This window comes from Astyanax mexicanus, chromosome 14, assembly GCF_023375975.1.
Source record: "Astyanax mexicanus isolate ESR-SI-001 chromosome 14, AstMex3_surface, whole genome shotgun sequence".
NCBI lineage: Eukaryota > Metazoa > Chordata > Actinopteri > Characiformes > Acestrorhamphidae > Astyanax > Astyanax mexicanus.
Window position 1 is genome coordinate 45,765,491 of NC_064421.1, and position 12,256 is coordinate 45,777,746.

Sequence of the window (12,256 nt, forward strand, 5' to 3'; positions counted from 1 at the left end):
CTAAAGGTTACTTTCAAAGCAAGGCCAAAAAAACTCTACCTGTACAGACATCTACCTAACCTAAAGTACTAGAAATATTTATAAAAAAATATATATATTTTTTTTTTTCAGGTTCTTCCCTTAAATCAAAACAAGATGATTGATGTTGCCTCATTCTGTCAGTGACCGAGTTAGTCAGCAACATAAATAAAGCTTGTAAACGGCTCCGGTCCACATTTTGAGCAACTAAATAAACACATTAACACAATCTGTCAGAGTCCTCAAATAGTCACGGAGGCTGACTTGCCAAAAAGAGCAGGGTTTTTTTTTTTTTTTTTGCAGAGTATCAGCCTTTCTTCTTTAGGAAGTGTTCAAACATGGCACCTCTCTATCTCCATTCGCACCCTCTCCTCCTCATCACCTGAACTGTCTGAGGCCTGTCAATCTGGAGCCGTGGGAGGATATGAAAGACGGCTTTGAGTTGTGGCGGCGTTGATGGAGAAGGGTTGCGGAGAAAAAAAAGCACACCGGTGGTGCCAGCAAGAGAAATGGTGCGGATTCCTCATCTCTCCCACCCCCCAACAACCCCGCTATCGGCACCCAGGGCACTGCGAGGCTCTTTTTTAAAAAGGAGCAGATTGACTCCCTCTGCCCCCCTCTCCAATGAAACCCCAACCCCGAGCAGATGTCAGAGGAGAGAGCCAGAGATGGTGCGCTGGGCCGGCCGCGAGGTGTGAGGCTTTGTCACAGGTCCTCCGCTAACGGACCAGGCACAGCGGGGAATTTTAGCACATCCATTGGATATCTCTGGTCCCTTCAGAAATGGATGGAGGGGCTTTGGAGTGAATGTGTGCGTGTTTTTGTGTGTGTGTTTTTGTGTGTGTGTGTATTTATGTGTATGTGTGTGTTTGGGGTGAGGCAGGGGATGTTCATTGTGAGAACCCCATCACCACCCCACCACCACCGCCTGCATTTATCCAGCCAGAGTTTCCACATGTATCCATATCTGCTGCAGAAGAGTCATGAGCCAGAGTTGCCTCATGTCGAGGCATTGGGTGATTGGGTTCGGGATTCGCCCCCAACATCATCCGCTGTGATGGAGGGACTCTGAGAGTTACGACGAGGTTAAGAAAATGATCTGTTTCCAAAAGAGAACAGGCAAAACCTGAAGGGCAGCCGCTTAAAGGTTACGCGATTGTGAATACACAAACCTCAGCACGTCCCCCCCCCTCGAGCAGCTGGCTTGCACCACTTCAAACATTCCAGCCCCTGCCAAAACTTACGCCAGCTCACATATCCTTAAGAAAATAAAGCTCCGGCGTATTTATCAAAATAGTCAGCGTGTTAATCACAACCGAAGCTCCTTATTTGAGCATGTGTTACTATCTTGACCTCTCCGGAGCCGATGCTGGGGGGGCCTTAAAGATACAATCCTCATTTTCCATTTCTCCAGTTCCATCTCTACATGTAAAGACTCAAGTGCTTCGTTTTTTTTTTGTTATTAGCTGATATATGAGAATATTTGAGAGAGAGAGGCCAAGAGAGTGTTTTAATGTTTTTTCTATGTGGTCTAAAAGGATATTAATGCTGTCGAGAATAAGAGGCTTGTGGGTTTGTTATGGAAGCTTAGGAGGTTTAGAGGAGGTCATATAATATATGCAGAGCATTATCTGATTTGGCAGTGAGACTGAGGCTACAACATTTTCTGTAGTTGATGAATAAACTTTAAATATAGTAAGTACATACTATAAGGACATAACATATTCACACATTTCTTAGGCACGATTAACAATTAAAATATTTTTTTTGTTGGTCCAAATTGCTGTAGAATAGTAAAGGCAATTTTTAAGACAGTTAAAAAGATATAGACAAACACAAACAAGAATCTGTGTATCAAGAATTAGGGCTGTAAGATTTATCATATATTTATTGCAATAAGCACCTCCACCAGCGGAGACAATACGCTTTTAACTTATTTGAAATACGTGACAAAAGTCGAGCACGGTTACATGCATAGCGATACAGCATGGAGACTTCTAAGACCTGTAAAGCTAAGCCTAGTTAAGCAAACAAAATTATTATTCTTTAAAAAAAAAACATTTTCTTTTAAAGTCAAATAAGCCCTTAATGTGAATCTACACAGATTTTTCTCCTGAAAACTGTTTATTTGGGTGATTAAAGTGCTTCTGTTTATTTATAGTAAGCTTAGATTTCCAGATTTCGTCCGATATAGCTTGTTTTAACACGGTAAATGCGCAGACTAGAGAGAACGATAATACTCACCTCTGAATGGCGAAAGAGCTAGCACTTAGCGAGGTTAGCAGCTAATGCTGCTGCAGCAGTGCTAGCTGGAGATAGCAACAGGCTACAGTCCGGTATTACTCACATCTGAATGGCGAAAGAGTTAGCACTAAGCGCTGTTAGCGGCTAATGCTGCTCCAGCAGTGCTAGCTGGGGTTAGCTGCAGACTAGAGAGATTGATAATACTCACCTCTGAGTGGCGAAAGTGTTGTTAGTGTTGTTAGTGTTGTTAGCGGCTAATGCTGCTCCAGCAGTGCTAGCTGGGGTTAGCAGCAGGCTACAGTCCAAAAATATTCACCTCTGAACGGCAAAAGAGCTAGCACTGTGGTTAGTGGCTAATGCTAATACTGCTCCAGCCTAGGTGATGGAGAACTAAACTGAAACTCCTGTATAACTCTGTACTTCAGTGGAGTGGCTTTACTGCTCCTTAATACCTGACTGGTAGAATTCATACATAAGGCACATTGTCAATTTTTTGTAAAATGTAAGTATTTTAAGCGCACCATATAGTGCAACAATTATGCTATATTGAAAAGTACTTTAAGACTGAATATTGAGCAATAGAAGAGTTTCAGGCGTTTCTGACTGTATCTTAGCAGCACTATACAAACAAATGGAGTTGCTGTGTTTATTTATGTGTATTTGTGCATTGAGTGAGTGTGTGTGTGTATGTATGTGTGTGTGTGTGTGTTCCTCATGGAATAACGTACCCCCTGAGGTGATCTATGTCAGACAATACCTATCCATATCCCTTTTCTGGCAGAAGTAGAAGCCCAGATGGTTTAGTATTCACTTCTCTGCCAAGCAGATGGACCTACAATGTTCTTCAGTGGTTTCGGTTCTATATGCTGCATCTCGCAGGAAGGGAAACCTCCTAAAACATTTAAAGACTGATCACTGACCACCCAGCAAGTCTGTGGAGCTCCTCCACCTCTTATCTCTCCTCTTCTGTAGAAGAAAAAATGTCAGGGAAGTTTGCTCTGAAGGTGTTTTATGTCATTTTTGCGCCTCCTTATTCTTAACGAATTTTATTTAAATTCAAGTGTAGCATCAACTTTCATAAACTAATACATATACATACAAATACAAATTAGCATTTAAAACAAACATCAGAAGCATAATCCACCGTCTTCAAGGAGTAAAACTCTCTTCAGGCCTCTGAGGGATATAGAATGTATATGTATAATGTACATATAAGAGTGGAAAGATGTGGTAGACTTCCTGTGATTTTGTACCGGGGGTAATATGTACAGCATCCCCATTTTTTCCCCTTTATTTTTGTTATTTAAGTAATTCTGGTCCAGTTAATACCTAAACAAATGGTACAAATTTCAGTGTACAAAATTTAGCAGTAAACTGCCAGGGACTTTAAGAAAAATCAAACTTAAAACTGCAAAAAAAAAAAAAAAAAATAGTACTGTAAATATTTAAAAAATAAAGTTACTATATTTTACAAGTGTATTGTAAAACAAATCTAAAAAATTCTATGGTACATTTTTATGAATCCATTTAAAATTTTCATATAATAGTTGTTTTATTTTGCTAAGAAATAAAAAACAAATCATGAAAAATACAAAATGGAAAAAAAATGTATTGTCTAAATTACCAAAACCACAAGAAAAAAAAAAAAAAACGCAAAAAGCTAAATTTGTTTTGTCAGAAAATTTTCAAAAAGAATAAAAGTATCTTTAAGTGCTGTCATAAAGACCATCAAGAACGCTATTGATGAAACTAGCTCTCATCAGACCCTGAACCTTGATGTACCTTATATCTGTAGTAGTTTTTTTTTTTATGAATCTGTTAAAAAGTTTCAGACAATTACTTTTTTTATTTTGCTAAGAAATCAAAAAACACATAATAAAAAATTTTAAACTTTGAGAAATGTCTTCTTAATTGTATAAATTAGCAAAAACACAAGAAAATGGCAAAAAGCTTAATTTATTTTAAGTCAGAAAATGTTCAAAAAGTTAAAAGTATACTCAAGTAGAGTCACAAAGACCATCAAAAACATTATTGATGAAACTGGATCTCATCAGAAAATGAACCCTGATGTGTCTGATGTGCAAAACGCTAAATTTAAAGTCAGAAACATTATTGATGAAACTGGCTCTCATCAGAACCTAAAACTTGATGTACCTGATATCTATGGTACATTTTAATGAATCTGTCGGCAATTAGTTGTTTTATTTCGCTAAGAAATTGAAATTTGTCTTTATTGTCTACATTAGAAAAACTCAAGAAAATGGCAAAACCCTAATTTAAAATCAGAAAATTTTCAAAAAGTTTAAAAGTATCATTAAGTGCAGTCACAAAGACCATCAAAACATTATGATGAAACTGGCTCTCATCAGAACCTTAAAATTCTGACACCTAGTTGTTTTGTTTTACTAAGAAAAAAAAGCACAATGAAAAATATAAAACGTTGAGAAATGTTGTCTTTATTGTCTAAATTAGCAAAAACACAAGAAAATGGCAAAAAGCTTGATTTGCTTTAAGTCAGAAAATTTTCAAAAAGTGTAAAAGTATACTCAAATGCAGTCACAAACTCATCAGAACCTGAACCTTGATGTACCTGATATCTGTAGTAGTTTTTTTTTTTATGAAAAACTTTTTTATTTTGCTAAGAAATGGAAAAACACATGAAATATTTTGGTCTTTATTGTCTAAATTAGCAAAAACACAAGCATATGTCAAAAAGCTTAATTTACTTTCACTGAATACTGTTTTAGTACATTAAATATCAGTGTTATTGTTTATTACACTTTAATTAAGGTACTGTGAGAAAGCTATTGTGCGCAGACTCGTGTCCCGTCTTTATAAGAGCTGGTTTTAAACGGTTCACTCATGCTTTGGTCTTAGGGAGTGTAAACATTGGCCAAAATAGTGTAAGCACTTTGTTTTGGAAGTGAGCGCGCTGCCTTCCTCTAATTGGCCGCTGTTGATGGACAAGCTCCAAACGCAGAAACTTGAGAGAATCAGCGAGGACGTTCTTCCTCCTCGCGCTCAGATATTGTGACCGGTTGTCTAATTGTTGAGGCGTAATGTTCAGTGTCGAGAGTCAGAACGATACATAATCCTAATAAATGAAACGGCTTCAGAGCGGATTATTTCCTGTAGCCCACTTAAAAAGCCATACGTCATTTCTGACCACTTCTATGCTGTTGTATTTTGATAAGGACGTAATTAGGCCATAGTGACAGCTTTTTAATGACTTAAGTGAGTGATATATTGAGTACACCCACTCTGGGACGCAGCAGTTCAACTTCTTCATAATGAAATCGTGACAAGTTAAAAGCACGGTCTCCAACACTGACAGCCTTTTTAACCAAAACCACTGCAAACGCTCTTTCTGCTGAGTTTTGAGCTCCTGATTGCACTGGGATTTGAGGAGATCAAATGATGAAATCTTGAAAGTTTAGTCAAACATTTAATGTCTTCATTTTTTGTTCTTCAGGCAATAGATTAATATAGTTTATTATAAATCGATTCAACTCAAAGATCAGTTTGAATGGACATTATACCGTTTCTTTGATTTTACCAAATTAAAAACCTCTGGAATATAATCAAGATGAAGATGGATGATCACAAGCATCACATCAAACCACCAAACTGAACTGCTTGAATTTTTGCACCAGGAGTAAAGCAGCATAAAGTTATCCAAAAGCAGTGTGTAAGACTGGTGGAGGAGAACATGAAAATTTGCATGAAAAATAAACATTTTATTCCACCAAATATTGATTTCTGAACTCTTAAAACTTTATGAATATAAACTTGTTTTCTTTTCATTATTTGAGGTCTGAAAGCGCTGCATCTTTTTTTTCAGCCATTTCTCATTTTCTGTAAATAAATGCTCTAATTGACAATATATATATATTTTTTTTGGAATTTGGGAGAAATGTTCATTTTATTTAAACATAAACCTATAAATAGCAAAATCAGAGAAACTGATACAGAAACTGAAGTATGTGGCTGCAAATGTTCACCTTGCGTAATGTTTAGAATGTGGAATATATTCTATATAGATACAATTTTGGGTTTCCAGAGTAAGAATGTTACTAAGGGGTTTCACTAATCAATAATAAAGTTGGGGATATAATTTTGAGTATTTTAATTATTTAATTTTGAAATAGTAGTGATATTAATGGTCAATGCTTGTATGTATGTGGTACTTTTTCACATCATGCTATTATTAGAGAATCTGTATAGAAGCTGTAGAGTGTCTAATAGTGTCTAATTGTATTCTTTTCTCCAGAGCTATTAGTAGTGTACCTCAAGGGAGCAAAGACAAAATTCCTCTGAAATTCCATTGAAATTCCATCCGTGATGGGCCTAACACAACGTAGCTCATGCTAGAGAAACTGTAGAGAAAGGATGTATATGAAGCTCTAAAGGAAGTGTATATCCCAGTAGAAAATCCCACACGCTCCTACACTGGCATTACTGGGAATAATATCTGATGCTGATAAGGGAAAATCTAAGAAATATCTCTTAGAATTATTCATTTTTTGCATTACATCATTACAAACATAAACTAGATGATTCCAGAACCCTTGGATACAATTTATAGGTCCAAAAGATATGGGATGTTTTTTTTTTTTCAGATGGATCAATATACATATTACATATATAAAGCACTTGAATGATTATTTGATATATTATTTATTATTGTGACCTCCTGGATGAGGTGTCCATGCCCTTTTGGAGTAATTTTGGTCGAGCAACCACTCCTGGGAAGGTTCACAAGTACAAGTGTTCTATGTTTTCTCCATTAGTAAATAAAAATAGCTCTCACTGTGGTTTTATGGAGTTTTAAAGCCTTAGAAATGACTTAAATGTAACCTTTTTCCAGAATGATAGATGATCAAACCCTTTTGTTTTCTCATCTGTTTTTGAATGTCTTCAGATAGGGGTATAATGTGTTGTTTTTTTTAGATCTTTTATCTGCTTCATGTTCATGTATTCTACAGGTCTGGTTGTGGTTAGTAGTGAAATTTATCTCAGCTTTTTTTTTAAAGTGTGATTAATTACAGTTAATTTATACGCGGCAAACACTTTTTCACACAGGGCTAGATTGGTTTGGATAGTTTTTTCTTCCCCTTTATAAATAAAAATTTAAAAAAATGTAAAAAGTGCTTTTTATATTTACTCAAGTTATGTTGGTCTATATAAATATATATAAGGCGCAAATTCTTTTTCACACCACTGTATCTCTACGTAAATGAAAAATCAAGATGGCTAATCCAAGCTCAGGCTAAATTCTTCTTTTCATTTAACCCTTGTGTGGTGTTCGGGTCTGTGGGACCCGTTTTCATTTTTCATCAAATGATACAAAAAATATTTTTTCTAACTCACACTCATTGGCATTGGCTCATTTTTTGTGAAAAACATAAATCAAAACACATTTTCAATAAACACACACTGTACACCCCCCCTCACACACACATTTATATTACATACAGTATGTTTGGCCGAGGGCTAATAAACATTGCTTCATTTGTAAATTTGAAACTAAACAAATTTTCTACTCATATCTTGAGTTTAATTCATTTTCTTTTACATTTTATTAAAAAACTAATAAAAAAGAGTAGCACTTTTTAAAAGAAATGTAACATAAGAAAGGTAAAGGGCAAATATTAACCATGTAAGCTGTTTATATTGCTTGCAGTTTAGGTGAAGCGAGCATGTGTAAAGCATTTTAATGTAAAATTGCTTAATTTTGCTGAATTAAATACAAGTAACAAAGTAAACGAGTAACAAAAATATGAACACCACACAAGGGTTAAACTGAATGATGAAATCGATTGACTGGTATCTCTGGAGTTAATCTGCATGGTGTTCTAATAATGAATGCAGACATGCACACATGCAAACATTCAGCTGGTGCTCAGTGAAATTAGCATCTCTGGCTGTCAGCTGATGATGAATACTGTATGGCATATATTTTGGCTCCCGGTTGTACATGTTGGGTAAATTATGGCTTCAGTTTGAAAGTGTCTGGGGCCGCCGTCTCAATAACTTATTTTTCAAAGAATCATGTCATGTTGTTCACCCCTCTAAACACGCCACAGCTCAGTAAATTAGAGCAGGAGATTTAGCTCTCGCTGCATTTCTAAAGAGAGAGTTGACGGGTCAGTGGGCTCTCTGCTTTAACCTCCTGAAAGCAGGCATCAGCCACTGTGTAATTAGATGGCTGTAATTATCACTATGCCATTTCAAATGTCCAGCATTAGGCATTATTATCAAAAAGCAACAAACACCCGGAGAGGTCACTGTGCAATTAGGAAAAGTGAAGATTTTTTGCGCCGTGCTTTTAATGACAGGGACAATTAGAACTTTTTTTTTTTTTTTTTTTTTTTTAATGCAGGTTTTGGTCAGTTATTTTTATTATTACTGCGAGTTGCAGCTGGATGAGCCGCAGCTCTGGGGGAAATGTGTCTGCAGTGTTTTCTGCTTCAGAAGTTTTATACGTTTTAAAGGTCTGAAAGGTTATAAAGCTCACGCGGCGCTGTACACACGCTGTATCCGCTTGCTGCTCCGCTCCGCCGCTGAGTTGGCTCTGAGTGGAGTATCCCCATTAGCAACTGACAATGAGCTACATTTCCAGCCTCTAAATTGTTTGTTTTATTGTGTACAAACACTGGAGTTAAAATCCTCCTACTTTGGCTCCTGATACAGTATAATAGTATAATAGTTGTACTTGGCTAAAGAGGATAAAAAAAAAAACTAGCATTTTTTTATTTATTTTTTTGTATTTTCATGTAACAAGAAACATATTGGATGTACACATTATGTATTTATTTTATATAAAAAAATATTTGTAATTAATAATGGTAAATAAAGCCATTTTTATATGCATATTTATATGCACTATAGCTGAATAATAAGCAAATAAATCTATAACTACCAGTTTACTAATATTTTTTCCCAGAGCTGTATGTTTTCTATTTATTTTTTAATTTAACAGTAAATTCATAATGTAAATAACTGTTTAACACATTTCTATTGTAAAACTGTAGAAACAGCTACCACAGCTACTGTACATGTATAGTAGAAACATTTGAGAAAAAAAAAACTTTCTGACTGTAAAAAGTAAATAGAAATAGAATGTACAATTTGCTCTTACTTTATTTGTGAAGAGTTTTTTGTCCATATTTTTAGTAAATGTATTTAAAGATGGTCACAGTGTTTTAGGCTGTAAGAGCAAGTTACCATTTCCTTTACTACAACTCATAACTTTACTTTGGGTGAAAAAAACTGCAATGCAGTAATTTTGCAGTGTTTCTGCTGCCAGTATTGTTTATTATTGTTTATCTATAGTGGATGTTCATCTATTCTTTTACAGTATCTCGTTGGCATTGACTAAAAACCCCTTTTCTAACTGTTTTTTTTTTACTGTACACATATAACAGTAACATTTGAGAAAAAAACTCTGCTATAATCTACCACATGCAAAAACTTTCTGACTAATTAAAAAGTAAATAGAAATAGAATCTACAATTTGCTCTTACTTTGTTTGTGTAGAGTTTTTGTCCATATTTTTAGTAAATATACTTAAGGATGGTCACAGTGTTTTAGGCTGTAAGAGCAAGTTACCATTTCCTTTCGGTGAAAAGCGCAATGCAGTAATTTTGCAGTGTTTCTGCTGCCAGTATTGTTTATTATTCTTTATTTATAGTGGATGTTTATCTATTCTTTTACAGCGTCTCAATGGCAACTAAAGACCTCTTTTTTTTAGCAATTTCGCAATGCCACTATATGTTGTGTGTACCATTTGATATAATTGTTCTAATTTTCTGCTGCTACTTTCAGGAAGGAAAAACAGGCGTCTATCATTCATTCGAGCTTCTGCACACTGCACAGTTTCTCCTCCACCTCTTCCTTTACGTCTTCTCTCTTCTTTCAGCAGGGATGTATGAATGAACTCCTGCGCCTGATGCCAGCTCTGACTTCCTCGTCAAGCCGCCGGTTCAGCACACACATCAGCACCCCGCTGCACCATTGTGGCCCGAATCCTCGTCGCCGCATTGGGCATTCCTTCCACGTTTGTGCCGGCACAATGGCAGCCCAGCATGTTTTCTCCCCAATTCATCCGAGGTCTTCCTTTCCCAGTCCTGCACATTTTTTCTTTTGATGCCAGCTATCATCTCCAGCTATTTGTGGGAGGACTCTGCAGAATCCTATAGTCAGCATATAGCGGGCATAATGTCGCCCATCTGTTGTCACACCTCAGGTTTCTAGGTGTAGAACGCGGGCCGCTGACGGACGTTCTCGTTCTCCGGGATTCGCCACGGCTCAGAAATATTACCTGCTGTCTTCATCTTTTGGAAAGGACGGGGCCTCGTCAGTCCAGAGGCCGGGTCTGAATGGAGCTTGGGCTTTTCTTTGTCTAAGATAGAGTTGCTGCCATGCATGCAGTTCAATTGCAGGCTTGGAGAGGGACTCTGTGGGAATTAGCAGCAGGAACAACACTCCAGGCCCTCAGATAATGGACTTGGTGAATGTCCACCATCTGGTGTTTGTTTAATACACAGAGAAGGTCAAATGGCCTGCAATCCTTTTCTGCTCTCCTGCATTCAGGCCTCGGATTGGGGAAAATCATTGATTTTACTCCTCCACCCGAAGATCTTTGTGTGCCGGAGCTCAGTATGACAATGACAACAAGCTTATTGCTTAAAACAGCACTCAGTGGGACTGAAACAACCTGAATTCAGTCTGGGAAGTTGTTGCCCGGTGGTGTCCTTTTGGTTTTATTAAAGCCCTCTCTTGAACAAACCCGCTGCAGGATTCTCCTACCTTTGTCTAGAGTTGAAGGCTTTGGCCTCAGCCGGGCCTGGTGTCGACAATACCGCTGACAATTATTTCAATAAAAAAAAAAATGTAATTCAACCCAAAAAAAAAAAAAAAAAAAAAAAAAATGCATAACGTGAAGGTAAAATTACGATAATTAACTATAAGTAATAATAGGCCATATGTTTTTTTTTTTGTTTGTTTATCAAGTATGGTGCTCTTTTAATAACACGTTAATAACACAGTTACAGTGTATTGCTGTAATCTGAGATAATCAGTGAATCTGATTATCTCAGTCTCTCTGATTTTGCTATTTATAGGTTTATGTTTGAGTAAAATGAACATTGTTGTTTTATTCTATAAACTACAGACAACATTTCTCCCAAATCCCAAATAAAAATATTGTCATTTAGAGCATTTATTTGCAGAAAATAAGAAAAAGTTCAGAAATCTGAAATTTGGTGGGATAACCCTGGTGTTTTTTAATCACAGTTTTTAATCATGCATCTTGGCATCATGTTCTCCTCCACCAGTCTTACACACTGCTTTTGGATAACTTTATGCTGCTTTACTCCTGGTGCAAAAATTCAAGCAGTTCAGTTTGGTTTGATGGTTTGTGATCATCCATCTTAATCTTGATTATATTCAAGAGGTTTTCAATTTGGTAAAATCAAAGAAACTCATAATTTTTAAGTGCTCTCTTATTTTTTTTCAGAGCTGTATTTTCAAAGAAAATCTAATGGGAAAACTACAATTTTAAAATTTAAACACTTTTTAAATACCCAAACAGACATATCAACTAGCTCAATACATTTACCTCAGCAGTGCTCTTGTTCTAGTCACATTTAGCTAGCTACCTACACTCTAAGAAATATAAGTACAGATTTGTACTTAAAAGAGTACAAAGCTTGTCGCTGGGGCTGTACCTTATATTGAGGCACAAAAAAGTACCTTTCAGTGAAAGTCCTTTTTTGTACCCATGGTTTTTGTGGCAGTAAAGATCATTAAGATTATAAACATTATCATCAACTAAATATGGCTCAAAAACTTGATGATACAAAATTGTCTGGCTTTCAAATAAAAAAATGTGCAATTTAAATATATATGGTTCATTAGTACAGTGATGCAGAATACTGAATGTACCCTTTGGCTGGTTAAATGGTACAAATCTGTACTTATTGCTGTTAGA

At 36.2% G+C, this 12,256-nt stretch overlaps 1 long non-coding RNA gene across 2 annotated transcripts in view; it reads left to right on the top strand.

Moving 5' to 3' along the window:
- The window catches only part of LOC111193169 (uncharacterized), a 42,515-nt gene extending 31,463 nt beyond the window's left edge, over nt 1-11,052 (top strand). For both annotated transcript variants that reach the window (XR_002650300.2, XR_002650298.2), the window contains exon 3: nt 10,184-11,052. This is a non-coding gene — a long non-coding RNA (uncharacterized LOC111193169). The remainder of the gene's footprint in view (nt 1-10,183) is intronic.
- The last annotated feature ends 1,204 nt before the right edge of the window (nt 11,053-12,256 follow it).